Source organism: Acomys minous (assembly GCF_964271855.1).
Source record: "Acomys minous genome assembly, chromosome: 18".
In the NCBI taxonomy this organism is placed as follows: Eukaryota; Metazoa; Chordata; class Mammalia; order Rodentia; family Muridae; genus Acomys; species Acomys minous.
The window spans coordinates 19992254-20020002 of NC_140501.1; the positions used below are offsets into that span (position 1 = coordinate 19992254).

At 37.8% G+C, this 27749-nt stretch overlaps 1 long non-coding RNA gene across 1 annotated transcript; it reads left to right on the plus strand.

Moving 5' to 3' along the window:
• The first annotated feature begins 12014 nt into the window (after positions 1-12014).
• Positions 12015-20564, plus strand: LOC311589144. Its single transcript, XR_014776427.1, has 3 exons — positions 12015-12122; positions 13034-13153; positions 20370-20564. It is a non-coding gene; the product is annotated as an uncharacterized lncRNA (long non-coding RNA).
• Positions 20565-27749: the final 7185 nt, after the last annotated feature.

Consider the following 27749-nt stretch of genomic DNA (forward strand, 5'->3'; position numbering starts at 1 on the left):
AGAAGGCAGTTTAATTATAAATCTATTAAGAAAAACATCAGATGTAGATTCTCCCATATGGTCTGTGACTTCCCTATCCTCCATCTTTTGATCAGGTTTATAGTATCAGGTATAAATTCTGTCTCAGGGAGTGGGCCTCAGTTATATCACGCAACAGTTGATTATCCCCAAAACGGTCCTTCCACTCCTTCATTAGATGGAATATTTTGTCTGGTAGGTTAGTAATGTAGCACACAGAGTCCACAGATGGGTCAGGTCATTGGTGACTTTTCCTCCCAATAGGCTGCATAACGCCTTCAGGCACTATGAATGGTAGTTAACAGGGAGGAATGTTCTAGCTCAGTTTGATTTCTCTGTGTCTTATATCAAAGGTGTGTGTTACCTTCAGGAATATAATCTTCTTGTTTCCCAACTTTCATTTCCATACCACAAATGTTTCATTGTACCTCCAGTTTCCTTCTACCCCCCCCTTCAGGGCTCCTTTCTTGCTTTCTGGCTTCTACTCCCTCCAACCTGAATACAGAAATTTAAATTTTCAAATCTTAGATTTGTATATGAAAATGAACATAAAACAAAATAATAATAATAATAATAATAATAATAATAATAATAATAATAATAATAATAATAATAATAATACAGAAGCTTTCACAATTGGCCTTGCATGTAGATGACCTTAGGATAAATCTAAGATGATGAAAACCTTGTCTGTCTTACCTATCAACACCTAGAGTTTCAACCTAGTTTCAACCTAGAAATTCATTGATTCTAGTACCATGTTTCTTTTTAAAGCATGTGTGTGCTCCAGTAAAAGAAAAATGTAGCATATTCTAACTGTGAGCATCACTGATCTCCATGATGTCCAGTTTACTGTAATATGTTTGGCATCTTTTTAAATATTTCAAATCATTGGACTATATACTGTGGTGGATTTAAACAATCTCTTCTCTTGGCTCCTTTCTATTTCTTCCTTCCCCTCTTCCCTCCTCCATTCTGCTTTAACATTCATCTTAAACTTTATTAAAAATTTTTCATAACTCAAATTTCTCTAAAATTTCTTGGCTGTATCTGATCAATAAATAAGCAAAAAATTGCAGTTTTTATATATTTTCTTTTTCTTTCTGTGATCTTATGCACCCTTCTCAGTTCACTTCATCACTAATAAATACTATGTAACCATAAATTCTACTAATGAAACACAGACTTGCACCCAACCATTACTTGGGTGGTTACCTTAGCTGGCAGTGGCACTGAAGCACAGAGGAAGTGAATTTAGGATGAAAGAAAAGCCTGCAGAAGAATGAATGATCAAGGTGACCAGTTCTTTAGGTGATTGATATTGGATGCTTCCTGGAGCATCAGAGCAGCTTTAAGAAATTCATTTCAGTGTCTGTGTGCCCAGGGGGGAAAGAATATGTTTTGTTCATCAGCTTCCTTTTCTTAATGATCAAAGGTGGCTTTAGACAGAAGCTATATTGTAAATCTTAAATGTCCCCTGAAGGCACATCTATTGAATGCTTGGCCTCCAGGGCTGAGCCTTTGTGATGCTGTGGAATACTTTAGACTGAGACCTGATGGGAAGTTCTTAGCTTGTTCATATTTCCAGGATGTATAAAAGCAAGCCTTACGTAGCATACCACAGGTACATGCTAACTCCAGTGGCAGGGGGTGGGGGGGCATTAAAATATTAAACTTGTTTTAACTTATGTAGAAGAGAGCAGCTGAAGTTGTGTCTGTTTTGACTGGTGTAAGAAGTCAGTATGGAAGCTTGTAAAAATGATTTATATGGCGGTCTGACGTAAAGCACACACACATTTCTCCAGCTCATATTTTATTTAGGTTCCAATTCATATAACCAACTTCTTACTGACTTTAGTTGGAGGACTCAAGCCTGGCTTTTCGAGGTTAGTATGTACTAAACTCATCACACATATTCTTTCCCCTAAACCCATATTTGAAAATTTCTTGTGATTGAGAAATAGTACCTAGCTTTTCATGCCACTAAGCCTAGCCAGTATTCTTGACACTGCTTTCCTTTACCTCCAAATGAGTTGATGAGTTGATCTACGCTCAGCCTCTTGGTGAGACTTTATTTCTACAACTTCCACTAGCATCTAAACCACACCCACTTCTAACTGACTGAAGTAATATGCACCTGGTATTTCCTCTTCATTCTTTCTAATGTGTTCTTCACTCTAAACAGAAATGATAATTTAAAAAAAAATCAAGGTTTAAACAGGTAATCTTCTTGTTAAATACTTTCCACTGTTTTTAACTTAAACTCTAAACCACTTACGGTCCACTTAAACTGGATGACCTGCACCCTGCCTATCTCTGGCTGTCCTTCTCTATCTTAACAGAGCATCTGTCTACACAGAGTTTTGTATTATGACCCAAGTTTCTTTCTCTCCTTTTGTGTACACCTTGATACAAATATACCCACGTCAGTGAGATGTTACGTTGGTCATCATCACATTTCTATATCAAAACCCTCAAGGGAATCATGTTCTAAAAGATAAGGTTCATACTTGTGGGGTTTCCAGTTGAGTAAGGGGTTATGCCAATATTTTGGTTCCCTAGCACAGGTAACATAACATGTAGGAGTGTGTGGTAGAGAAAACACTACTAATATTGTGAACTAGGGAGAATAGAGATTTAGAAACAAACCAGGTTCTCACAGTTTCCTTTGAGAACATTTTCCCAATGATAGAAAGACTTTTCATGAGGTCCTACCTACTAAAAGGGTGTGCATCACTTTCCAAAAGAACTACTCTGGGAATTGGTCCTTATTCATGAGGCTTCATGTTTTCATTTTAAATGTTGCTTAATAAACATCTTTGGAGCGTTTCAAAAAAAAAAAAATGGTAAAGCAGATGCAAGAGAGGATTAAATGGGAATCAGGTACTTTTAAAGAATGGGAAATGGTCTGACCTGAACATTTATTCTTTTACAATTTTATCTTGGTCTTGTGTCCTAGCCTTCATTATTTACTTAACAAATAGCTCTATTGGCTATGCAGCATTTAATTTGTGCAAAGCAGTGTTTCAAGTGCTTAGGAAACATTAATTCCTTTGTTTAATTGCTGCTGGGTGGCAGAACAGAGCTGTGTTCCAGATTCTGGTTCCTTAATGTTGTCATAGTCATTAGGCAAAACACTGCTCCTCTCAGAGTAGTCTCGTGCTTGGAAAGAATGTGTGCTTAAACCTTGAAATGAAGATGTTATAAATTATGAACATCTAGAAACACCTGATTTTAAAAAAAACCTTCCTAGTCATTTATTTTTCATTAATTCATTCAATATTTAATGTGAACCTTCTATATGTAAGGAGCTGCCCCACCGCTGGGATGTATGCCAGACCTCAGATTTTCTATGCTTAAACATGACATTTCTTTCCACTTTGGGATTCCCTGGCACATGTGTCTTTGTCCGTTTTAGATAAACCTTTTCATAGTTACCTAAGATATCTTGAAATAAAAAAAATGTATTTAATCTATTCCACATATTTTGCCTTGGCATTCAAGCCAATGTTTTATATATGTATGTGTGGCCCAGACTAATTTTCAGAAAGTGGAATTTTAAGTTCCTTTCACTCCACCTCAAGCCATTTGAAATCCCCATGGGTGTGTGTAGCTTGTCTGACGTGCCCTCGGCTTATGACCCCTCCTTTGCACTTGTCCTTTCAATATTTGCATGGCTTTCCATCTCTCACGACCTAAGAGGCTGCACTCATTATTTTTTTTAACATGTATACTTCATGTAGTTTCAATATAGGTGGATCTCTGTGCTCACTGAATAAAAGAGTAGTAGGGGCGAAGAATCAGGGTTAGTCCTCTTGAAATGCAGGCCTAACAGTGAATAGTGAAACAATAAATAGCCACCGGCATCTTCTAGTATCGTTTTTCATTTGTGGACTTATGAGAACTTCTCCACCGAGCCAGTGACCATAATAAAGATGAGTTATGTGGCCCAAAGTGAAGGACTTGGTACTGATGACAGAGGCTCCCTTCTTCTTAAAGACCCAGTGCAGCATTCTTCAAGGACATTTATTTTGCCATATTAGTTCCTATCTCACCTGAACTACATAACTTTGCACTTATGCTTCTGTTCTTAGAGCTAGATTTTGTAAGTTCACAAGTTCCTAATTCGATGTTAAGCTTCCCAAGGCGACTCGTCCTATCCTCTTCGTTCTATTTCATCAGTACTTCACAGAGGGAAAAACCCAGCAAAAACACTGATACAAAATACCTAAGCATAAACCAGATAAAAAGCTGTCGAGGCAGTGTACAAAGAGAAAAGAAATGAGCTGTAGGCAATTAGGAGGTGTACATGTCCTGCTTTAAAAGGGGGAAAACATGGATTCTAAAGAACGTTTCTTCCCCAAGTTAAACAACAAGCTTATTTACCTCTCAGGTCAACTAGCAGTAGATTGTTTTTTAAATGATAGAACTCAGGTTAGAGTCCAAAGACAAAAATGTCTAGGAATATTTTGATATAGAAAAGCAAGTGATACTGAAACATTTTTTATTAACAAAATGTCTTAGGGATGGTTGGGCTGGATTGTGCGTGCCTTTAATCCTAGTGTTCAGGCACAGAGGTCTATGTAGTGAGATCCAGGCCTGCCAGAGTGATGTGGTGAAACCCTGTCTCAAACAAACGGCAACTACAAATGAACACCAAAATATCCGAAGAAACTACATTAAAATATTTTGATACAGCTATTTCAATAGGTAAAGAAAGGTGAATGTAAGCAAGTATAAATAAATAAATTAATTAATTAATTAATGAAATGGGAAAGAGAGAGAGAGAATTTGGTAGAGAGGTTATGTAAAATTATTGAAGATTTGGTAGACTATAGAGAAAATTCAGATGAATGATTTGGGTAGGTTTGTTTGTTTTTTGGGTTTTTTTTTTTAAAGATTAGGACCCAGAGCCCTACTTGATTCTTTATTTGGTAATAACATAAATACAAAAATTCATATACAAAAAGGAAAAAAATGGAAGTATTAAGTACATGCCTTCTTAAATTTTATTTTAATTCACAAATGACAGGAAGAATGAGTGCTAGTGTTAACAGTGTACGGTATAGTAATTATGACTCATCACAATGCTTTATATGTACATTTTGTTTTTAGAATAACTATGCCATGGAAAAGTCTTCTAACTCATAATCCATGAGTAAAAACAGTCTAAACTTAATCCCCATAAAAACTGCAACTTCTCTATTGCATAAAAGAGTCATAATGTCAAAAGAAAATGACAACTAAAGAAAACATTTTCAAAATATAAACTACATAATAAAAATATTGTATTTTCTTAATATTCAAAATATCTCACAAGAGAAACAATGAACCAGAATTTAAGGCAAATAATTCCTCTAAAAGAATTATAAAGAGCAAGACATTTTTCATGTGAGTTGTTGACATTTCTTTTTTTTTAATTAATTTATTCATATTACATCTCAGTTGTTAGCCCATCCCATGTATCCTCCCATTCCTCCCTTCCTCTCATTTCCCCCCTACTCCCCTCCCCTATGTCTGTGTCTGAGGGGGACCTCCTCCCCCTGTATATGCTCATACGGTATCAAGTCTCTCCTTGGTGACCTATTATCCTTCCTCTGAGTGCCACCAGGCATCTCCCTCCAAGGGATATGTTCAAATATGGGGCACCAGAGTTTGTGTGAAAGTTAGATCTCCTTCTCCACTCAACAGTGGAGAATGTCCATCGGCTAGTCCGGGTAGGGGTTCGAGGTTTACTGCCTATTTTTTCCTTGGCTGTTGCCATAGTTTGCAGAGGACCCCAGGGCCCAGACTCACCTGTAGTTTTCCAGGACCCGCTGGATCCTTCTATTTCCTCTTTCTTAAATATGGAAATTCAAGTAATCGTGAGATATCATTTAACCTTATTACAAAAGAAATGCACTTGTTAATACCAACCAGATTTAACAAGAAGAAACAATTACTTCTGACTGGTGTTGAAAGACAATTTTGACATCCCATGCAGAAAACCCACTTCCCTCTCAGGAAACTTCCTCTCGCAGTACATCGGGTAGCGATGTACAGACCATGCATGCACATCAATAGGAAAATATACCTATGATCCAGGATGCTCCTACACTGTAACTGTGCTTAGAAGTGGGTGGCTTCAGTAGCTTAAAAGAAAACTGCAAAAACAGAAATGTTTGTGTAAATAAGAGTTACACGTGGAATACAAACATGCATTTTCTAGATGAATACAGTCAGCTGCACACAATGACAACTGAGTTGGGGCAGGCAAGGACACAGCACCTCCGCTGCATTGTTTGAGCTGGCGTTACAGATTAGACCATAATCTGCTAACAGACTTTAATGTTTTTCCCTAAAATGGCAAATCTTTTTTACCTCTGTCGCTTTAGACTGAGATGCTTCTCCAGGAATAACTTGTTTGTTCTAAGACACCATGTGTCTTCCTGGTAAATGGAGGGGGGCGGGGGTTCAGAAACTGAAATATTCATGTTCCCTATGTGACGAATTCCTTTGGGTTCATTTTGATATTTATAGTTTGCACTGACAGCAATGCTGAAATCTGCATGTGCTGGGTACAGCGGGGATGTTCTGGCCCAGGCTCTGGCTGCTTCAGGGAGAGAAGGATGCCTGTGTCAGGAGTGGTGAAGTACAGCAGGGAGCAGACCCATTTATCCCGGCATGGTATGCATCAGGCTTTTTCTCAGTCCTTTCCTTTCTTCACTCTCTTCCAGGCTTGGCAGGAAAATAGATTCCACAGCATTATCATTCTCTCCTGATGAGATTTAAAAAAAAAAAAAAGAAGAAGAAGGGAAATCTGGCCTTCCTATGTGATTTAGTTGCTGAACGTGGCATCTTGGCTCTGGGCGGTGTAATTACAGGTACAATAATTAGGTGAGTGACTTGTGACTATCAGTAGAGTCAGAACTTTAGAAGATGTGAGGGGAAGTATAAAAAAACATGGAGGGGAAGCTACTCAGGGTGCTCTTTCTGTTGTCTGTTTATTCTCTTGTGTGTTACCTGTATTGTTAGAGGCATAGCCTGGATCCTGGCAGTCCTAATATGTCGAGGCTGGCTACTTATCCTCAACAGTCCCACTAAACAGATGAAGTAATAGTGAAATGCTGACAAAGGACATTTATTCAGTGTGACCACGTAGGAAACAAAGAGTTCTGGCGACTCCACAGGTCCATCTTTAGAGTCCTGACATGTAACTAACATTTAAATAGGAGACAAGAGGTGTAGATAACTAAGTTGTCCTGGTGAAGGGCTTAGACGTCATCACTGTCTAAGTGTCAGAAACACCTGCAAGATGTTCTGACAAGTTAGAAGAACTGTGTGAAATCTCTTTCCAGAGATAAACCCCCTCCTGGCTAACATTAAGGCCCCACCCTTTTCTTCATCCCAGTATAATCTACCCAAGGAATTTCTAGTTTCTAGGAGCCCATTGTGTTAAGAACATCTTCATTCCTGCCAGGATGGAGACAGGAGCATTTCACTCTTCGCTTCTATCCAGCATTTCACTCAACATGACTTATTATAGTTAGAAAGGCAGAATGCAGCATGCAGCCCACTTAGGAAGAACAGTTGGGTGTGTAAAGATAATTTCAAACTATGCTTTTTACTTCTAGCCCAACACCATTAACTATACAATAATTTCTCCCAAGTGGTTACAAGTTTAAGAAGTGCATTAATTCTTAAAGTCGAACCCAGGAATAACACTGAAGGAAAGAACTTTGTGACAGTAGTTTAAGAACTTTTTCATTGTCACGCTTTGGTCTGTTGCTTAAAACAAATTGCAATTTATAAGCCTAAATTTCTGTGATTTTGGTGTAGCCAGAAAACCAAAATAGGGAGCAAAAACTCAACTATTTAAAACAAACAAATACTAGGCTTATTTAGCAAAATAAATGAGGCTTATGAGCAAACTGCTTTCTAAATAACCGTCTCTATACAAACAGATTAATGTGTCTCTCAGCTATCATTAAAAAAGCATCTTTGTACTGTAGACATGGCAAACAAAGAGACCCATTGCCCAAGTGCATGGAACAAGGGTCAGTGAATATGTAGGTTTGAGTATATATAATTTTAGTTACAATTCAGTTTTTTATATGCATCTCAATACTAATTTTAGTATAATTGGGATAGCCTGCAAGTCACAAGTTTTAGAGCACCTCTGTTATGGCCAATGGAGTCCCTCTATATGTTGGCAATCATTTCCCTAGCTTTTATCACTCAGTCCTGTTATAAGTTTAACATTTTATATCAGTGGACTCATGAAGTATGTGATCTGTGACTGATTCCTTTCAGTAGGCATACTTTCAAGGTTCATCCATGTTATAGCATGAACACTTTGGCCATATTTATAACTGAATAATTTTCTATTGTAAAAATATGTTGTGTTTTAATTAAACTAGTTGGCCCTTTGGATTGTTTCTCAATTGGCTAATCCCAACAGTGTTGCTATGGAAACGTATATACAAGTTTAGTTTGAACTTGAACACTTGCCTTTGATTCTCTTGCACATATACAAAGAAGTGGAATCTCCAATTCAAAGAATTGTTTGCCTGACTTCTGAAGACCCACTAAGTGGTTTACACAGTGACTGCACATTCCCACTAGTAAAATATGAGGTTGCAGTGTTCCCACTTGCCGCTTAAGAAATAAGGAGCCTCCTCAAACTGGGCTATTTAATGTTCATCATGAGGAATGAGGTCCTCCCTCTTTTCAGAGGAAAAAGGGTACTTAGGGAGACGGTCTTACTGTATCTGAGTCCTTTTTCCTAATGTGGTCTCTGGTCCCTTGGTAAGAAGAGAGTGTCAGATCAGCAGGAATAAAGTGGAAGCCCTGTCCAGGTTGTTTGCTTGGGTTCCCCAGAGCCAGTGCTGCCTATCTGCTGTGTGCCTTTGAGTGGGTGAACCAAGTATCTTGTCTCATCTTCAACATGGATCTTGGTGGCTCCCAAGAACATGTACTCTTCCTTTGTTCCTGACTGGTATTGCCAAGCAATACTTCTATTTGATTCTGAGTGGGAATGAGCATACTTGGGCTGCCTTCTATTGTCATAGTGGGCCATGTTCCTGTTGGGTGAGGATTCTGGTACCCTCTGTCATTACAGTTTCTGTGATTGTTAAGCAGTTCCCTTTCCTCTTTCTACCTACAAGTTGCCCTTTGTAATTTTTCTCTAGCTTATACTTGTACTCAGCTAGAGTGATCTGGGGAAATAGGTCTACATTATTTTGTCTACAGTAGATATCTAATTACTTCTTTGTATGTGTGTCTCATGGACCACACTTTGAGCATTTATAAATACCAAGCACATTTTCCTTGATGTCTCCAGTGGCTAATTACAATGCTTAACCTAGAAGACACCATACAATGAACCAAAGAAATGCTAAACAGAATTTGCTTTAAGTATATTTACACAGAGTGTGCAAGAAAGTTCTATGCTATTTAGCAGTAATAACTCCCAGATTAGGATTCGACTCAATTGTAAAACTGTGACTTCACTGTGTTTCAATAACTGACATTACATGTGTCCTTTCAAATTATCTGTACTCAGGTAACTAAAAGCATGCTTTAGGCTGCTGTGTTATAAACATCAGAGAGCATTTGAGTGCCCATGAGTGTTTCCTCAAAGGATTTTAGAAAATGTTCTAAATACAGATATGGTGATCAAGGCCTCCCTTAAATGAGCAAACAAGAAATGGTACTTCTGTCACAGTAAGTGAGCCTTCTGAAATAGCAAATTTCAGCATTCGCTGAAGGTTTGGTACCACACCCTCTTGTACACACACACACACACACACACACACACACACACACACACACACTTTTTGTAATTTTGTTGTCAGTTGTGTTAGTTTTCAATTTCATCAGGCAACAATCTTTGGAATGAAATACCAAAAGAAAGACTATGTCCATCTGATTGGCCTTTGGGTATGTCTGTGGGGGATTAGCTTGATCCAGGCCATTGTTGGTAGCACTGTTACCTAGCCGAGGGTCCTGAACTGTCCAGGACAGGAGAAAGCCAGAGAAGAATAGAAGCAGGAAGCAGGCAGGATAGGTACCTTTATTTGACTTGACTCTTGACTGTGGATGTGGTGTTACCTAACAGCTGTCAGCTCCTGCTCTGTGAATGCCTTACAACGATGGGCTATAACCTTGAGATGGAAGCCAAAGAAACTCTTTTCTCCCTCAGTTGATTTTAGTCAAGACATTTTATCTCAGCAGTAGACATGAATTCAGAACACTAGGACTTAAGGAAATCTGAGGTAAAATAACTTAATTGTGTTTACTAGTAGTTATACTTTCCTTTTTTGACAATGTCTCCTCTCCTTGTATGATTCCTTATGTTGGACACTTTCATTTTAGTACTAAAAATTTCACAAATATTCATTCTGATGCAGACATTAGAAATTAGAAAAATTAATTTACACCATCTAAAGTCACATCATTTGCAATTAATTGAGTAAGAATGTAGTTTATAGTTTCAGGACTTACTTCAAAGTCACCATACTTATTTGAAATATGCCTTCTTGAAATGCATTAAACTTATTTGTTAAGGCCACCTTGAAAACATAACCCATGACAAAACAGGATTTTACAGTTTATACCACACACACACACACACACACACACACTCACACACAGCAGTGTTGGAGCAGTAGCCTTGGTTAATATTATGAGATATTTTGCTGCAGCGATGGTAACACTTTTTAGCAAAATAATGCATTGTCTTTAGCTCAGTGAACTATAACGGAGAACATTGTTTGGAGCAGCAATAACGTCTTATACTACTGTGACTTCTGCCCTGCCCCCTACTGTGTTATTTTCTTTGCTGGGAGCTGACAGAAGCATTCAACAAAATGAGGAAATAGTGGAGGGCACAGCTGAGCGAAATTTTGAAACAAACAGCCAAAGATAAGTGTGTGCCACATGAGAACAGCTCTTAATTGTTCTGTGATAATTCACTCAAAATATAATGATGTTGTTAGGAAGAATGGGCTAGTTTCTTGCGGATTAAGAGAAAACCATTTGTAGGAGATGAAAGGGCATCTAGCATTTGAATAGACAGAGGAAAGAACTGCAAGAACATGAAATTACTTTTTGCCTGATAAGACATTTATCTGTGTTTCTCTATCCTCATGCTAAATGAGGTTTAGAAGATAGAGCCCCTTGAAAGCAGAAATGGCATTGGTTTGGAATTCTGTTCCAGCCACTCAGATGACAGATGTAAATCAGCATCGCAGGACACTGATTACTAATGAAGAGACTTTTGCAAAAATCATCTTATCTAGTTTCTGCTTTTTTTTTTTCCTTTTACATTCTCTCTCTCTGAAAAGTGCCCAAGGCATCTTATCCAAAGCCAAGGCTGCATCTTACATATGCAAGGAAATAAGATATATAAGCAGCCCCTCTGTCTCTTCACTAGGAGAGTTTGAAACCTGAAATATATTAGCTCAAATCATACTTTCAGTGTTCACAGATTTAAAAGCAGATGGTCATGGTAATTTGCCTTTGAAGATGTTTAAAATCTTATTAATTCACTCACTTTTTGAAATAAGTCTCCATCCTATTAAAGCAAGACTCATAATATAAAATAGATTTTTTTTCACTCAACTAATTGCTTAATACCCACTGTGCATACTGCCGCCTCTGACTTATGACGTCTTCACTGTGTTCCCACAGAGATCTCTCCAGGCCAAGTCTTCAGTCTTTCTGCCCAAGCTGTAGAGTCTATTGAAGGTGTGTTTGTTAGAAGTGAAAGAACCCTAGACCTTTGCGTTTTAGTATAGGTGGGGTTTTGAGTATTTTAAAAGTTAGTAATGAAATTTCTAGGAACTTAGAATAAGGGTTACCTTTAACCTTAGAATTGGTTTCTCCAACAAAGATTTACTTAGAAATGTGGATCAATATTCTTGGAGAAGAAGAAGAAGAAGAAGAAGAAGAAGAAGAAGAAGAAGAAGAAGAAGAAGAAGAAGAAGAAGAAGAAGAAGAAGAGGAACCCGGGACGGAGGACTAAAGTGGAGTTCTGAGGACATGTTGGAATGAGGGAGGAGTTGACTGCTTTTCAACAAGGATTTACCTACAAATATGGATCAATCTTCTATAAGCAGAAAGTAAGGAAGCCAGGATCAAGGGCTAACATATTAAGGTGTGATTCTAAGTGTAACATGATAGACAGTTAATTCTGACACAACTACCCATTTGACCTTTGACAATAACACCAAGGGTATTTGGTAACACCTCAGGGAATCATATTATTCATATCTACTCCTCCCAATCTATAATACATATGAGTACATGTCCATGCACATGCAAAGATTTATATATCTCAAAGGAAGTTATGCTACTTAAGCTGATAATGATCCCCCCAAAGACCCATAGACTAGGAAAATCTCCAAGACCAGGAACAGGTAGTATCAGTGACTCTGACTACAGTGCAAATTATCAATGTAACTCAGCAGTTGAGTAATAACCCCTAGTGTTGAAGACATAGAACACTTAGGACATAAGACTTGAGTGATTCGTGGTAGATCTGATCAGAAAGCCTCCTTCCTGCTATCTTGAATATACTATGCCAAAAGAGGGAAGCAGTTAAACATTGCTACTCAGCTGCAGCTCCTGCAAACCAGGACAGTGACTAGTACGTCAGGATATCCATGAAGGTGACATGAGTGGCGTTTATATGTTGGTAGGAACCATCAGCTATCTAATTGGACTTACGGCTTACTCCACAGGCCGGAAATCACGCCTGCCACCGAAAACCTAGGCAGCTTCCCAGAGTCAGTGAGCTTATGTGTCCTAGAAAAGACTCTACTCTCTCCACTTGGCTAAACCAACATAATTCCCTGTTATATTCAAATCTTATCCTTATACCCACAAATAAGTGTCACTACTACTTCTCATTAAAAGTAAAAACCACTCTTTATAGCAAATGGAGACATTCACAGAAAAACACATCTGGATGCAATTCAACAACTAACAGATGTGGGGGAGCCTGTCCCTAATAGCTACATCTATGTCACAGCTCCTGTATCTATGACTCAGGGAACATCACAGAAGAGGCCCAAAGGTTATAAGAGCAAAAATACCTGGAAATTTACTGGGAAACAGTTTCTCCTAGAAATGCTGCACTAATAAGACAGGGGTAATGTCAATGTCAACAGACATGCTAGGGTGGGTGGGGGAAATATCATGGACTTTCTCTTCTAGACAAAGAACCATCAGCAACTATTGGCTGCTGAGAGAAGGAGAATTAGATTCTCCTAGGGAATGAACCTCCTCAGTGGTTGTTGAATGCATGGTGGTCAGTTCTGAAATGGTGTACACATAAACAACAAAAAGCAAGCTAGGAGGCTGATATATATATTGATATATATATATATATATATATATATATATATATATATATATATTGATGTATATAAAATGTGGTGGTGGGGTGTGTAACAATAAAATCAAAGAAGAGGCAATCAACTTGAAAGCAGAGGGGCATAGGAAAAGTTAGAAAGCTGGGAGGAAAAAAGGGAGGGGCAAGTTTTATACATATATACATATATATTTATTTATATATGAAGATCAAACAAACAAGCACACACTTACACCATGGGTGAGTTACAACTCACAGAACACACAGAAAAATGTCCACCAAATTTGAGTCAGCAGCAGGAGGTTTCTAATTGTGACCTTACTCCAAACAACACGTGAGTCCTCCGTAGTCTTCATGGTATGTTGGTAGCTAATCACATGTTGTTGAAGAGCACAGAGACACGGCTTTGGAAGCAGGCTTTGCCTTGCCCCATTTCAGGCCCCGCATATTCACATCAAGTGTCCTTCAAGGCTCCATGCCTGGAGATAAACTGCCCTCCTCTCCTCTCACCTCAACTCTAAGCCAGGGAAGAGAATATGGCAAACAGCCCAAGAATAAAAGCACTGTGTTCTTAAGAACAGCTAGAGGTTAAACATTTCTGACTGGCATTGTTATTGTTTATCCCATGATGGTAACGTGTCTACAGTAAGAAGAAAGCAGAAGTTCAACCATGGGAAGCTTAGCCATAGAGAGAACAGTCAACTGACAATTTCAGCTACTACCTCAACCTCCCAGTCAGTTTCTGCTGAATATCCCCAGGGCCTCATTTGATGCTGTTTTAATATTTGTTGTAATTTTTTAAGCCTCAGACAAAGGGAAACTCTCCTCTGCCAGGGACTCTATCTTTTGAGAACTTCAACTGTCTGTCTTAAAGGGACTCACCAACTTGATATCTGCTGGCTGTTTAGAGTACCTGATTTGATTTTTTTTTTTACATATTTGCCTATCATCTATCTATAATCCATCCATCCATCCGTCCATCCATCTATGTATCATCATCTAACTATCATTGTTATTTATTCTTTATTTTATTAATTTATTCATATTACATCTCAATGGTTATCCCCTCCCTTGTATCCTCCCATTCTTCCCTCCCTCCCATTTTCCCCTTACTCCCCTCCCCTATGACTGTGACTGAGGGGGATTACCTCCCCCTGTATATGCTCATAGGGTATCAAGTCTCTTCTTGGTAACCTGCTGTCCTTCCTCTGAGTGCCACCAGGTCTCCCCAAGCTCTGAAGACCTATTTATTCTTTTACTTTGCCTTGTTCTATATTTAATAAATCCACTTAATTATAGACCATTCCCCATGCTTTACAAATCTTCAAGTAAGTGTATTTCTAAACACAAACATCTCATGGCCTCTTGATGAATATCATATGAGTTCTTTTCCTTTCCAGTGCTTTACTTTGCATTTTCCCCTTGATCTTGGATTTCCATACTTAGGAAGAAAGATGAGAGTGAGGTTCTTGTGTTTAACAGTCAAATTTAAAAATCTGTGTTGTAGTGATTATTTTAATGTTCTTTATCTCTTTGCTCAGCTTGATGAATGTGAACCTCTGGTTATGCATGTATGACTTGAGTATAAGAATCTGATTTCCCTATGTCAAGAAACTTGGAGGATAGATATTTGCCAGAATAACCCAGATATTTATAACATTTGTCCACAGGGGGCAAAATAATACAAAATTTTTATAGATAAGGTGCAAGGAACTAATTTACTCAAGATATTCTTCACAATTACCTTAAGTACTTAACAAATACTTGAATATTTACTGTGTATGAAGCACTGCATTTAAGTATGTAAGTTCTAAAACTTAACTCTAGTAAGAACAATAGATCTGTGTCTAGTCATTATGTTACATTAAAAAAAGATAGATTGAGACAGATGGGGAGGCAGGGGAGAGAGAAATTGGGGAACTTTATTTAATTAATTTTATTTACTTCCAAAAGTTAGTTTAGTGTAACAACCATAGATTTTAAAATTATTTTAGCAAAATATTATTTTAGCTAGAGTTTGACAATTGAGGCAAATATTCGTACAATCAAAATTATTCCCAGAATTAAGATTGTAAAATCAAACAAGAGGCATTTATTACAATAAAGTATAAAGTCCTAGAAATAATCGTTAATTTTATGATAGTGAAAAATAGACTGTCTCTATTGTGTGCTATCAACATTCACTCAACTGATAACACTTATCACTGTTTATGTGTTCTTCACAATTTCCAGGATGGAGATTTAAAAATTTAAACCGATTTTACATTACCACATTGCCCATTAGATGAATTAAGGTAATATAAAAGCCAAGAGTTGCCATTTCCAATATTGTCTGATCAAGGCATGAAAGTCGCTAAATGAGAGGTCACAAGTCACATGTGTCTCAGATGGTTGTGAAGTGATTATGGGTTCATCAGTGAAGACCGTAGAAGGAGTTCTCCTCTTGGGTCGTGAGTGACTGGGAACGGTTAGAACATACTAAGCAGGAGGACTTAGAAAGTCATCCACTGAGAAATAACTTGAGGGAGAAGAAACGGCTCTGCGTTTGAAAGCCCTTATCACCTTGCAAAGGACCCAAATATGATTCTGAGCATCTACATCTGGTGACTCACAACCACTTGTAACCCCAGCTCTAGGACATCTGATGTCCTTTTCTGTATTTCACAGTACCTGTATTCTCCTATGCATCATGCCCTTCTCCCTTGCATATACATATAACTAAAAAAAAAACCAAAACAACAACAAAAAAAAAACCCAAAATCACCAAATCTTTAAAAAAGAAAAGACAACTTCTATCTCGAAAATTTTAATAAAATTCAGAACATAAGAATAACAGTTCATCCATTTGTTGCCTACAAGATCTTAATGGTGAATGGTGAATTAAGATTTTTGGCTGTCTGTGTTCAGACTAGTGTTATTCCTGGCTTCAACTCAAATAATTTATTTTTTGTATCTGTATGTTATCCAAGGTCTAGACATTTTAATTCCTAGTAGTTACAGATCTTAATACTTCTAAGAAGTATGAAGAACACTTTTTATTCTCCTCAAACTTTTAGAACTTTTAAGAGGGGCAATAAAATAAATTGAATTTTCCATCTCCTGGAGACATTCAAGTATCAAAAGTACCCCCTTGTAGCCCAAGGTTGTACATCATAACTTCTAGATTCTGCTGCAGTTTATTACAGTGAAAAAACACCCACATGGCCCTGAGTACATATGCAATTTATGAGCATCCAAAGAAGAAAGATTCAGATACATTAAAATGTGGTTTCTGAGTTGATTGTGATATGCAGCCACATAAAAAACAATGCACAGAACACCTTTACTACGCAACAGCTGTGGGAAATCGTGGAGTAAAAATTACCCCAGCTGGGGAACATTAGAGTAGACATGCTCACAAATTATAGGTATTAATTCATTTGGGAAAAGTTGAATAGCTAAGAATGCCATCTCAGCAGTGGAAACAAAGATGGGAAACTGTCATATGGTTCTGAGTTGTTCAGAATTCTGCCTGGCTTCCAGGAATGGAATTGAAAACAGATGTCCTTCTAGAACGTGAAAATGATCTTATTTCCAGACATTTCTTTAAAGGAAACCCTCAAAGACAAAATGGTTCTTTAATGGACTCTTAGCCAGAGTCAAAGAAACAATAGATAAGTTGAGAAATATGTCATAGTCCTTGAATTTCATAAGTAGGCAGTGGCAATTTAGAGGCCATTTTCTGGGATGCTTGGAAAAACTTAGCTCATTTATAACTTGCTTTTGTGAACAAGAATTTTGCACTTATGAATAGGAAGAAATAGTTGATGGAAAGATTAGATGACACAAAACAGCCCTAATTTTTACTCTTCTTTTATTTATTTGTTTATTTATTTATTAGTTTCAGGCTTTAATATGATTAGTTTGAGCTAAGCAGGGGTACTCACATATTTTTATTTGAATTTGAAGAAGAAAATAGTATGTGCTCTAAAGATGAGGAAAATTACTATCATTAATATAAAAACAATGAAACTCATCTTAACTATTTTAAATTATCTTTATGAGTTTTATTTTTAAAATTCTGACCTGAGAGAATTTTAGTGCCAATTCCATGTATGTTTTGTTAGGTAGTAGTAGATTTTTTAAAGGAAAATTAATATTTTTTTCTTGAAAGTTAAAGTTTACTGAAGAAACATAAACCATGACACACTCTACACAGTGTTCTAAATGCAGTTTACCTCAAAATCTGTTTCTTGAGTTTTACTGGGAACTTTTGACTCCAGTGACGGTAAGGTAACTTTAGTAGGTACCACCAGGGGGCAGCAGAGGCTGTTGGATCTCAAGACAAAAAGCCCTGTTTTTACCAGGTAGGATGGGTACAGTCCCTCTTTAACTAGTCTCCAGAGCTGCTACAAGGTATTTCAGTAGGATGATCATTAGAATGGCTACAGTTATGGGACTATTCTGAGACTCCAAGTTGTAACCTACAGCCTATAGCCAAAGCCTGCCCAGAAGCTCCGTGTTGTACTCATGCACGCAAATGGCAGGGAGAAGATGGCAGAAAGGGTTTCTCAGCAGTGAGTGGAGGAAACAACTCATCGTCAAGATGGTGCTTCTTCAGGGGATTAACTCTAGAGGAATACAAAGACAGTGGCCATAAACACAGTGGACTCAGGAGCGCATCTGGACGTTTGGTTTTCTATTCTCTGTTCAGATGTGGAAACAACAACAACAACAACAACAACAACAACAACAACAAGCCCAAGCTGGCTGAGCCTCTTTCCTGGAACACAATGGTTTGTTCTAGGTCACATATGACACCTTTTGGTATATTGTGTCTTTCAAATTATTATCTCTTATTATGCTGGTTATGTGATTTTCCCCTTACATTTTCCAAGGTAAAGTACAAGTCATTTAATTTGTGTGTTTTGAAAGAAATGGATTTTAGAAAGTGCTGAGTAAGGTCGGGGACAGCAAAAGGAGGCAAGCATCAAAGCTGATGGATCTAATAATATTACCTATGAGAGGGAGCTTGTTTCCCCAATTTACACGCCTCCTTTAATCTCATGTAGGTTCTTCTAAACCAATGTAATGAATAAAATAATCTTTGTAACCATTGTTTCTTTTTTCCTTTCTTCATGGACTACTGTCACCTCTCCATTAGGTCAAATTGTTTGAATTTGTTGAGTAGGTTATACAGCATTTGGAGGCTTTAAAACAAGAAAGGCAGATTTTGTCTTACATTTAACTGAGAGGAATATAGGTCGTCAGAGTTGGACAGATGATGAGGAGATAAGAGGAAAGGTATGGGTTCAAGTTAGGAAGTTAGGTCATGATCTCAAAGAAAGCCCATGTTAATTGTTCAAGGACTGCAGTGACAGAGATGAGGACAAAAAACAAATTAGTCTGTGTTTCTGGGTTCCTAAGCAAGCAGGATGGTGAGGTTCAGGAGGAGGACGTCGGAAGGTAGTTCTTTTGTTGCCCTTATGTAGGTCTAGCTGTCCTACTGCTTGTCCCTAGAGCATAGAAAAGAAACTACATGAACAAAAAATGATTTTACTTGCTTCCTACATTGGTTAACTTAGGATGATTAAAGTATTGGGCAAATATGTTTGCTGAAGAAACACACATCGTGAAATAAAGCAGAGCACCGTCTCATGTTATATTGTACGGGGGGGGGGGGGGAAGAAGAGCTTCCCAAGATAAAGTTTGCTGTAAAGAATAAATAGTAGGTTATGGTAAGCAAAACTATTAGTTCCCAAGAAGTTTGCCCAAATCAGACACTTCATGGTCAGATCTAGGGTCAGTTCGCGTAGATAAGATAGATAGAGCTAGTTGTAAACTACGATTGCCTATTAAGACAGGCACTTAGACGTGCTTGTAGGGATTATCTTAATTTTATTTATTGATGTGGGAAGACTCATGTTAATTGTGGGTGGACCATTCCACGGGTAGAGATCTTGGATGGTATATGATGGAGAATAGGAGCTGAACATTAGCATAACCTATTCTTTCTTTGCTTACGGACTGTGGGCACCATGTGACCAGCTGCCTACTGCCTTGATGGCTAGTTATGTTGTACTATAGCTTTGAAAAAATGAGTTATAACAAAGAAAAAAGCTTCTTTCTTGGGTAGCTTTTCTTGGAGTATTTTCTTATCACAGCAACAGAAAAAGAAACTAAGACAGTGGGTGTTAGGTGGGTGTAGATGTATTTTGTTAGATCTTGATCATCATAGCTAGTTTCATATTTTTAGTATTATTCTTTTTTTGCTATATAAATGAGTAATTAAATATTTTAAAATTTTATCAGAAGTTAGACTAATTGCTTCCAAAGAGTACTGACTTAGTTAAATCTGTCTCTGTTTCCAAATAAATAAGAAATGTGTTTCTCTGGAAATGTGACTGAAAGATGAGAAGGTTGACCAGTTGGCTCCAGATTGGGTTTTGTTGTTGTTGTTGTTTTTATATTCTAATTCTGATTGTAATATTCCCATGACAGCAATGCCAGTTCTTGACACCATCAGAGAACTACACGTTTCTGTTTTAGTGCAAGAAGCTCAGAAGCTGCATTGTAGATCAGCATGTCAGAGAAACTCAAATATGTAAACTTTAGGCAAAGAGAAGCAATGGCTAAAACCTACTGCTGAATTTCAATCCCATTGGAAATGATTATATTTCTTCTTGAGTTTTCATATTTCTAAGCTATCTAGAGACAAATGCTTTATGAGGTCTGGTGATTGATTTTCTTTCATTGTTCAGAATGTTTTACCTGGACTTATTTGTGATTTTCTACTGATTTCTCCTTTTTTCTACTTTCTACTATTCTAATGCAATGCCAAGACAGATCATGATTAAACAAACAATACCCTGCAAGAAGCATGGTAAGTAAAGGCAAAGTCAGATATAGTGAGTAAGAAATGTCAGCTTAGCAGACAATAAGAAGAACACAATATGAAGCGAACTTTAAGGGCCCAGAGAGCTCAGACAACTTTACTGTCTCCTCCTTGTTGCAGTGCTTCATCAGTCATAAAACTCAGCAAAGAACCTCAGCTTAGAGCTGCACCCAGTGTCCATTCCATGACTGCTAAGAAGAGGATGGTCAGTGGCTGGTACCCTTTACATGAAACATGGAACCTCAGGCTAACTAAGGCTGTTGACTTTACTTTCCTCCTTCTAGACAAAGTTGGCAGCTATCTAAAATTTGAAGAAGAGAGGTGAGTTTCTCCCATTGTTCTGTTGTCTGTCTTCTGGTCAAATAAGACTCTGATATTCATGTGAATGCCCTGTTATGAATTATGATAAAAATATGTGACTATTTAAATTTATCATCTGTTCCTGCTCCTTTTATCTACTATATCCCCAAAGCTACTATTTCTGTGTTATTCTAACTAATCCGAGTCAGCAATGCCCACACTTGTTTTAGAGGATGTTTTCATGTTGACCATTTAGTTGTAAAGGAAAGTTAATAGTGAGCCCTACAGGAGAGGAGCTGACTTTGTGGTGTGCATAGACAATTGATGGGCTATTTAGTTTGATTATGATTTCTTTTCTATATTCTGTAAATTCCTCTTAGGGTTTTGTTTCATCAGTCTTAAAGACCAGATACCTACGTTCTCTTAAGTAAAATTTAGCTTGAAGTTATTTTCTATCTCAAGAAATGGATTTTAATCAGAATTACTTCCCCTTCTTCCTGCCTAAGTACAATGCCAGGCAGCTTCAAAAATATATTTGAGAATGTGTGTTTATGGGAAGTAAGCCACTCAGACCTGTGCTGTGGGAGATATAAATGCAAGAAGCAAAAACAACAGAAAACCGGCAAAGATGCCTTTTTCAGGCCTGAGCAATTGCAACCAACCTGAGACTTTTCTTAATGAGTGTGTTACTTCGGTATAATGAAGAAATTGCTCCATTATATAATGTCCAGTAAACCATCTGGCATTTGATTTGGCTTGAGTATGGAAGAGCTGCATCAGAGGAAATAGAAAGATAATGTTAAATAAAATCCTGTTGGGGCTGCAGAGATCAGTCAGTGGTTAAGGCATCGTGCTACTGTATCACACGTATCAGGAATCTCAGTATAACCTCTAACTCTAGCTCCTGGGGATTTACCACCATTTTCTGGCCTCTGAAGGCACTGTCACACTTGAAGAAGACACACACACACACGGGCATGCACACACCACTTTTGAAGAAGAAAATCCTGCTATGGAAACTTAACTTCTTTCAATATGGGAAAGTTTATGTCAGCATCACATTCTAGCTTCAAATTTAAATAAAGCACAGGGTGTGGGCGGAGTCACCTCTGACTAGCCAGAAGTTTGATAACATTTAGACTCCCAAAAGCAACAGTTGAAGTGGTGTTAAAGGAAAGTGTGGATTTAGTCGGCAACTGAAATCAGATGTTCTTGCCCAGAGTGTGACGCATCCACAGAGACTAGTCTCTTGCTGAATAAAGAATGTTAGTGTTTCTCATGTGAACCACACAATTCCCTTGTGCAGATCAGCCAAGTTTGGACAGACTTGATTTCATTTCCCTTAGGAACACATACAAAAAGAAATAAATTGAGGCCTGGATAAAAATGTCTTATAAACATACAATTAACTTTTAACTTTATGCAGACTCAACTCATTAAGCCATGAGTGATTTCAGATGTTGTGGGCAGATTCTCCTGCCCATGGATTTGGTTGGTCAGGATATACTCAAAGGAAAATGGCAAACTGATGATTGTAGTTTTAGAATAAGAGCGATGAAGGAGTCACCCAGTGTAGTATATGTGTTTGTGTGTATTAAGACTACTATCACATTCCAAGCTTTAGTTTAACTCATAACCAAATGCCTGTGGATGAGACACCACTTTTGTGAGAAGGCAGAGCAGTGGGAGGTGTTGGTTGGTTGGAGGAAGCTGTGGCAAGCAAAGAGTGTTGGTGTCTGATGGGAGAGTTAACTGTTTTGTCACGAAGTACCCAATACAGTATTGATAATGCAGGCTTAATAAACAGTTTTAAAATATGTTTCATTGTAATGAATCTATAGGAGATAGATTAGGAGGTAATAATTTAAAAATAGACAGCATAGAAATATGACATGGAGTTTATTTCTGAAAATAATTGAAACTTCAAATTTAATGTATTATCAGAGGGATGCAACTATTGAAACCCAGAAAGCTAATAATCTTACAAAATAAATGATTCAGAACAAGAATACACACACACACACACACACACACACACACACACACACACACACAACACACACACACACACACACACACACACATACACACACATATATATAGCAAGATGAGGAGGTAGTGTATAGATTAAAAGCCAATTTTAAGATTTAGGGTTTTCTTAACTCAAATAAGTCAAATGTAAACATAGTTATTTCACATTTTTAAGAAAAATTAGAAGTTGGAACAATGACAGGATAGTAAACAACATTAAAATTATAATTAATTTTATTCAGAATTAGACACTGAACTTTTTTACTTTTATTATTACTTTTTTATTATTTTTCTTTTTTACATATACATTTAAATTATTACACATATATACAATAAACTACCTACAGCAAGTAGAACCATGAGACAATCAGGAATTACATAAATGTTACATTCATAGTGTTTTGGCTATTTGTATTTGTCAGCCTTGAAGAAAACATCTTTCTTATCTTGGTGTGTCTAAAATTCTGAAGGTAAAGCCATGTCTATCATATCTCATCATTATCAACTTAGAACATCTATCTAGACCTAAACCACATATTAATATTATTCTTCTCAGTTCAAATCTCCTTCAGCACTGCAGTCTTCCATATTCCTAATGGTAGAACCATTATGCTTAAAGCATTCAACTGATTTCTAATAGAAAATCCCAAAGTCCACATTCCTCCAAACAAAAGCCAGGCCAGGCCTATCAAAGCAATAGCTGTGGCCCTCCAGTTAAAGTAGGGGCTTGTGGAGGTCAGGTGATGAATGGAGTTTGGCCTAAGGACAGAATGGCTGGGGTAAATGTGGGAGATAGAACTTCACTGCATCTCTTTCTCCAGGATCTTAGGCAAGCAGTGAACAGAGAGGCAAAGTGATGTATAGGATAACCCAGTAAGACAAGCTAGCATAGAAAGCTTCCAAATCATGCTTGATTCTCATATGTAGTTTTTAAACTATTTGGCCTTGAGTGAGTTATTTAACCCAACTGCCAGCTTATGTCTAAATAGGAGTAATGATGCCACATTTGAATAAATACTAGGATTCAACATGGTAATACATTTTAAGTAGTCAGATATTATCTACGTATTTTACAATACAAGAAACTATAGCTTTATTGATATTTTGTTGTAACAGAGTAAAAATAAACCATTATTATTAGAACTACTTTTTAGTTTTTTCATATCTGTATTTGTATGTTTTGGTAATAATTAAGCTTATTAATAAATAATTAAATAATTTTGTTAAAATTTTGCACCTTGCACATGTGATAATTTCATTAGTCTGGATGATAAGTCCTTCAGGTGAGTGGCTGCTGTGATCACTTAAACAAGTCATACTAGCTTGTTGGTTTTACAGACTAGAGCACAGTGAAGTCCTGAGAAGGAGTCCCTGTGGTCCTAGAACTGTCTATGGGCAGTTGTAGTGATTGCTCGGACATCTATTAGTGGGCATAGTGCTCTCTTAAGAGAAACTGTAGCCCATATCAACTCCCAAGTGGAAACGAAGACAGCAAACCCCAGCTGTACTAAAACCTCCCTGCTCTATCAAAATAGATGTATGACTCAAGCACAGTCTAACTTGAGACTGAGGTTATGTTGGTCCAAGGCAACATCCTGATTCCCAAGAGCATACAGGAGATTAGAAAGCCAGCTAATCCGGAGGGCAGCACGAAGGAGCAAATTTAGCTCCCAAGAAATTCCTTAGTTTTGCTTGATTTCACTGAAGTACCATAGGTTTCTGTTACTCAGACAAAAGAGCGTGGACAGGGACTAAATTACTAATCATTTTTATATAGATCAAATAAAGATTTAATTGAAAATTGATACACTATTAGTAGACATTAATTAATGCAACTTGGACATGGGCTTCACAAACGTGCTGTCATTTCAGATGTGCCTTTTGTCTTTCATAAAATAGAGCCATCTGATAATTATTCTGATTAAGCATAAAGCACTACTCAAATGGAAGCATGCAGATAAAGATTCACTGACTTCTCTAATTGCTCTTTTCTATTATTGAAATTAGCTAACATTTTATCTTTAACAGTAACAATTAGAAAGAAACATTTGCCAGCCAATTTAAAAGTTAGCCACTATGACATGACTAATGTCTACTAAAAAATAATTTGTCAAGTGTCACACTGTTGCCATGAGGATACATTTTTTTCACCAGTGAGTTTCTTGGATAGTTAACTATTTATTTTCATCTAAGGCAGTGGTTGAGACCTTTTGGGGGTTCAAATGACCCCTTCACATGGGACATATATCAGATATCCTATTGGATCATATGGTCTAAATGATAAAGAAGACTGCATAGCAGCCTTCTCCTGTTCCAGGCCTGACAGAAAGCTAGCATCTTTCTGAGTCACTTGGTATATGGGCCAGAGTAACACACCCAAGTGAGTACTGTACTGTCTTCAAAATCCAAATAGGCTCACTAAACATTGTGCTTCTTTCTTTTTTTCCCTTTTTTATTAATTTATTCTTGTTACATCTCAATGGTTATCCCATCCCTTGTATCCTCCCATTCTTCCCTCCCTCCCATTTTCTCCTTATTCCCCTCCCCTATGACTGTTCCTGAGGGGGATTACCTCCCCCTGTATATGTGCTTCTTTCTTGGTTACCATGGTTGGGGTCAGGTACTTATCCATCACCTTAGAAGGAATATCTTTACATGTTCTGTACCACTAGACCCCTAAAAATTTCACTGATGTAGAAGGCTCCTGAATTTTAATTGGATTTATTTGCCCTCCTATGAGATACATATGTGTTACAAAGTAGTCCAAAGTGGTTGCTCCCTCTGTTAAGCCTAATGTCAACATAGTACACAGATGTAGTATTTTGTGGGAGAGATAGATGATAAAGATCCCTTCTAACTAAGTTACAAAATAGGGCAGAAGAGTTAGTAAATCCTTGAGGTAAAACTGTAAAGGTATACTGCTGACCTTACCAAAGGAAATCCTTGTGGATAGATACTGAGAAAAAGTCATTTGCGATATTCAGTGTGTTCCATGTACCAGGAGACTTGGTAATCTGCTCCAATGATGACACCACATCTAGTACAGCAGCTGTAATCAGAGGCACCATGTGATTGAGTTTTCAATAATCAACGGTTGTTCTCCATCATCCCCCTGCCTGCTCTGGTCAGATCGGAGAGTGAAAGGGAGATGTGGTTGGAGCCACACCCTTGCATCATTCTAGTTCTTGATGGTGGCACTAATTTTTACAAGTCCTCCAGGGATGTGGTATTGTGTTTGGCTCAGTATTTTCTCTGGCTGTGGCAACTCTAGAGGCTTCCATGTAGCCTTTCCAACCAGAGTGCCCCTCAATCCACAGGTAAGGGAACCAATGTGAAACGTCTGCCAACTTCTGGATATATCTATCCCAGTTAAACACTCTGGAACTGGGGAAATAACCACAAAATAATTTTGGTGACCCACCAGAACTACTGTGAATTGGACTGTAGCCCAAACTTCGTTCATCACCTGACCTCCGTAAGCCCCTACTTTAACTGGTGGGCCACAGTCATTGCTTTGATAGGCCTGGCTGGGCTTTTGTTGGAAGAATGTGGACTTTGGGATTTTAGATTAGAAAATCAGTTGAATGCTTTAAGCATAATGGGTTCTATCATTAGAAACATGGAAGACACTGCTGAAAGAGATTTGAACTGAGAAGAATAATATTAATATGTGGCTTAGGATTATTCTGGTGATGTTTTGGTGACAAATGTGGCTGCTTTCTGTTCTTGTTCAAAAAAATCTGCCTGGGGCTAAATTGAAGAGTTAGGGTTTAACAGTTTTAGCAGAAGAGATATCTAGACAGCGTAGGGTTGATTGTATTGTTTGGTTATTAGTGACCACATTTATGAAGATCTATGATGTAAAGGAGAAAGCTGGGTAAGGAAAAACACAAAATGTACAGATTGAGAAGAAAGAAGGCGCCACATAAAATATGTGTAAACATATTTTTTTAAAGCTTGATGCTTAGTAGAGTAAGGGAAGTGGTAACCTCAGAGCAAGACTCCTCCCAGCTAAGCTTGTGAAAAGAAACTAAAGAAAGTTAAAAGTAATTTTAAAAAAAGCTTAGGGTCAGGCATTGTGGTACACACCTTTAATCTCAACACTCAGAAGACAGAGGCTGATGGATCTCTCAGATTGAGGCCAGGGTGGTCTACAGAGCAAGCTCCTGGACAGCTGAGTTACGGCAATAAAGGAAGCTGTAAAAGATACATATTCATCTGATGTAATTGTCATTTCAGAGTCTTACGGCTTCCGTCTGCTAATGTAAGCCCTGTCCTGGAAGCTTTTAGCCTCTGTACAACCTAATCTAGCTCTAGAATGTTTTCAGCCTCTGAGACTTACTGCTGAATAAATTCATCTTTTCTAGCTCTTTCTGAACTCTTGATGGCTTGTTCAACTCAGCTGTTCTGGCTCAATACTACTATCCATGCTGGCTGATTCAAACTGGCTTCTCTCAACTTCAGACTGAATTGTTCTGCTTGGCCTCAAACTAACTCTAGCAATCTGTTCTAATCTTTTGGCTTCTCAGTCTCTGGTTTGTTCTGTCATTATGTGTGTCTATGTATCTACCTTGTTCTGCCTTTAACCTGTCTCTATAAAACTCTCCAGGTAAAACTCTCTCTCTCTCTCTCTCTCCCTCCCTCCCTCTTCCCTGTCTCTCTGCTGCTCTCTCTAAGTTGCTTCTCTTTCCTCTCCATTCTAGTCAGGCATATAGTATCTCTGACTCATTCTGTCAAATCTTTCTTTGATTTGTCACTTTGTTTGGCCCTCAATTAGGTGTCACTTTCAAACATGGCTGCTTTCCTCTATCAACTAACCTTACTTACATTGTTTGAGATTAAAGATGTATACTAAGGCCCTTTCTGTATTCCAGCCAGCAGGATTAAAGATGTGTGGCATTTCTGCATTACAGTCAGATCACACAGACTTAGCAAGTCTTTGGATGTGATCAGAGAAGTCAAGTCATGTTGCTTAATTAAAATTCCTCTACAGGAAACCATCAAGAACAGAAATCTTGGGCTGCAGAGATAGCCCAGAGGTTAAGAGCACTGGCAATTCTTCCAAAAGTCCTGAGTTCAATTCCTAGCAACCACATGGTGACTCACAACCTTCTATAATGTGATCTGGTGTCCTCTTCTGTATAATTAACAAATAAATCTTTAAAAAAG